Below are 3,465 nucleotides of genomic sequence, written 5' to 3'. Positions count from 1 at the left end.
CTCTCAGGCAAGTGTGTCAATGCACACCCCCTCTCAGGCAAGTGTGTCAATGCACACCCCCTCTCAGGCAAGTGTGTCAATGCACACCCCCTCTCTGGCAACTGGCCCATGAGCTTGCAAACGCTCCACACTGGGGACCATTTTGTTTTTGGTTCCCTATAGGAAATCCCTCAGGAATGAGTGCTATTCTGCTCTCAGAACCATGGGGTCGTCCCTCTGGTTGCACGTAGCAGGTCTGAAACTTACGAGTGTACCCTCTATCCCAACTCTTCAAACTAGGCCCAAGGAGACACTTCCAGAAAATCTGGGTTTCTGGGATTCTCATGTCCTTGAAGTGCTGTCTTGGTCTTTTATTATTTCTTGCTTCAGTTTAACTCTGCTGACCTTGGGCAGGAGACAGTGTCCTCACCAGGGGGAAACAGTCGGAGAACTGACGCATCCTGGAAGCACCTGGGGGAAACCATAGTCTCCACTGAGAAAACAACCTCCCTGGAATATTTATTGCTGCAGCTGCTTGGCCCCCACCCACACAGTCTCAGCCGACCAGGACCAGTGGTGTCTGGGGACATCTGGGTCTATAAAGGGTTAATGGAAAAGGGAATTGAACTGAATGGAAGCGATTCATCCAACAATTACTCACGGAGTAGAGACTGCATTCCAAGCCTTCCCCTGAGACGTCGCTGTTCAGTTGGACACGGTCACAGGGCTGGGGGACATGGGAGAAGGAAGCCAAGCATTGCCATGGGGCCGAGAGAGGAGCAGTTGTGTGGGGAGCCTTGGCTGGAGCAGGGCCACATAGTTCTTCCTAGTGAGGCTGGCAGGTGTCGGGTGTAATTCTTTAAAGGATGAGGGTGCTCGCTTCGGCAGCACATATACTAAAAATTGGAACGATACAGAGAAGATTAGCATGGCCCCTGCGCAAGGATGACACGCAAATTCGTGAAGCGTTCCATAAAAAAAAAATAAAGGATGAGGGGCTTAAGAAGGGTCTGTGAGAGGGGTCAGAGGCTGGAAGGTCAGAAGAGGGCACGGCTGGGGGCGACACTGGGGTGAGGAAGCTTGGCACCATCCCCAACACATCCAAACACATCCATGCCCTGATCTCCCTAGGAGGCAGGGGAAGAGTCTCTGTCACAGATGGGGTCATGGCAGGAGGCAACAGGAACACACCCTTCACCCTTTAAAGAGCTCATCTTGCCAGCAGCGGGGAGAATGATGGGGAAGGCCCTGCTGGTCACAAACTGAGAAATAGTAAAGGAATGAGTTACTCAAATAGCTCTGGGGTGGTGGGACCCAGCGGGTCCATCATAAAACAGAAGAGATCGGGGACAGGGGGACAGGGCAGCTTCATGACCCTGGCTGGAGTCACCAGGTGGCTCGTGTACCCATTGTTAAGAGCAGAAAGCACACCCTGTTGTGTCTTGAGTGTGTCCCCTGAAGTTCGTGGGTTGGAAATTATCCCTAACAACAGGGTCAGCAGAAAAGCCTGTCAGAGGCAGTTCTGCCATGAGGGCTCGGCTCTCATAAATGAAGAAGGTTGCTATTGCATCAGAAGGGTTGGTGCCTAACTAGACTTCTTATTCAGATGTGTTGGGCATGCACTAGGGAGCCCTGCAGCTGGGCTATCCCTGATGCAGGAGGAGGCCCCTTGTTTGGTGGCTTTTTATTTTTATTGTATGTTATGGGTGTTTCGCCTGTCTGTCGTCTGTGCACCATGTGTGTGCAGTAACCCGCACAGACCAGAGGAGGGTGTGGGAGCCTCTAGAACTGGAGTCACAGACAGCTGTGAGCTGAACCCCGGTCCTCTGCAAGAGCAGCAGGTTCTCTTACCTACTGAGCTGGAGGGGATCTTTAATTTCTTCACAGTCCTGGGAAAACTTCCTGAGATAACTTTAGAATGTAAGCAGTTGTTTTCCAATATCTAGGGTGTTCTTTCTTTCACCTAAGTCCAGCAGTTTGTCTCAGAGCAGTTATCTGACCCTGCAGTCTCAGGTGTCCTGTGTCCCTGGACCCTATGCAGTCCACTGAACCTGACCACCATGTCCCTCCCCACCCACAAAGATTCCCATGTCCTGACCCTGAGTCTGCAGTATGTGCTTTTACATAGTAAAGACAGGGCTGCTGGTGTGTTTACATCAGTGATCTCAGGACAGGACGATTAGATTGTTTCAGATCATGCAGGAATCCCAAAGGGAGGCAGGAGGATTAACGCCAGTAATAGGAAATGTGACGCTATAGGTCACAAAGCAAGACTCAGTTTTATATACTGCTTTCACATCAGGTGAAATTGGAATGGCCTCTAACAGTCTACCTGGAAGTCCCCATGGACAGCCAAGCCACCTGTCCTTTTTGCCAAACAGACCAGGGGCAGTTGCCACTTAGTTGTGAGTGGTGGGTGTCATGAGGCTGTTTTATACATATTAGTCATGTCGCTGTAAGTCAGTTACCCACCCTTTGAAACTACAGAGCTCATACACTGACATGTGTATGTTTGCCCAGCTCGTATGTTGGAACCCAATTCAATGTAATAGTAGAACTGAGACCTTGTTTGAAGGTGTCCCTTCTGAAACCCGGGTGTTGAGACTATGGTTGACATGGTGGCATTTGAAGGTGCAACCTTTACGTGGTTGCACCCATCTCTAACGTCATCATTCAAGAGGCGGAGACGGGAGGGTCCATGCAGTGACTTCCAGGGCCTTCAAGACCGCATCTCCAACAGCTTTATCACTACATAACTAATAGCCACAACACAAATTTATCAGTTCCAGGTCCGTGGGTCAGAGCTCAGGAATGGTTCCTGTCTTCAGGGTGTCATCAGGGTGAAACCAAGGTAGCAGCTGGAGCTACATTCTCAATTGAGGTCCAGTGTCCCTACCAAACTGCCCGATAGGGTAAGGTGGCATGTCAGGGCACCTGTGTCGGCTACCGCCGAGAGAGGATCCTGGTGCACACTGCAAGAACAAGCCTCTCGGCCTGTGCTAAGTGGAGATGATGTGTCCGGGAACTCACCCAGTGGGGCTCTGTCAGTCTGTTAGGTTCTCAGGCCACCAGAGGAGAGCCTACCAGGGTTTCCTGGCGTTTAATGGGAGCTGTTCTAAAGGAAAGGGTAGATAGGGCAGCATGGGCTCCCATCAGCCCCCGCTGTTAGTCAAACCTGTTTTCCCGTGCTGGTAGGACAAAGATGCAGTTTTATCTTGTTGGCTCCAGGTTCGGGTTAGACTTTTTTTTTTTTTTTTTTGGCAACTAGAGGTGGCCCCAAGCCCTTGCCACAAGGCTCCCCTCTCCAACAGCAGCCACTTATTTATTTCTGGCCAGCAGGGGGCGCTGCTGTTCCTGGCCTCCCTTAAGGGCCAAATTGATTGTCTCACTGCCACACAAAAGGGAAGACCAGCTAGCCTGGGTCTGAAAAAGCCTGGGATAAAACCGGACTTACATAGCAGACAATGAGGACTACTGAGAACTCAA

The 3,465-nt window shown here is 50.9% G+C and overlaps 1 non-coding gene across 1 annotated transcript; it reads left to right on the top strand.

Moving 5' to 3' along the window:
- The first annotated feature begins 851 nt into the window (after positions 1–851).
- LOC113458320 lies at positions 852–959 on the top strand. Its single transcript, XR_003378708.1, has one exon. It is a non-coding gene; the product is annotated as a U6 spliceosomal RNA (small nuclear RNA).
- The last annotated feature ends 2,506 nt before the right edge of the window (positions 960–3,465 follow it).

The sequence above is a fragment of the Microtus ochrogaster genome, chromosome 2 (assembly GCF_000317375.1).
Source record: "Microtus ochrogaster isolate Prairie Vole_2 chromosome 2, MicOch1.0, whole genome shotgun sequence".
NCBI lineage: Eukaryota > Metazoa > Chordata > Mammalia > Rodentia > Cricetidae > Microtus > Microtus ochrogaster.
This window is presented reverse-complemented; position numbering and strand designations above follow the sequence as displayed.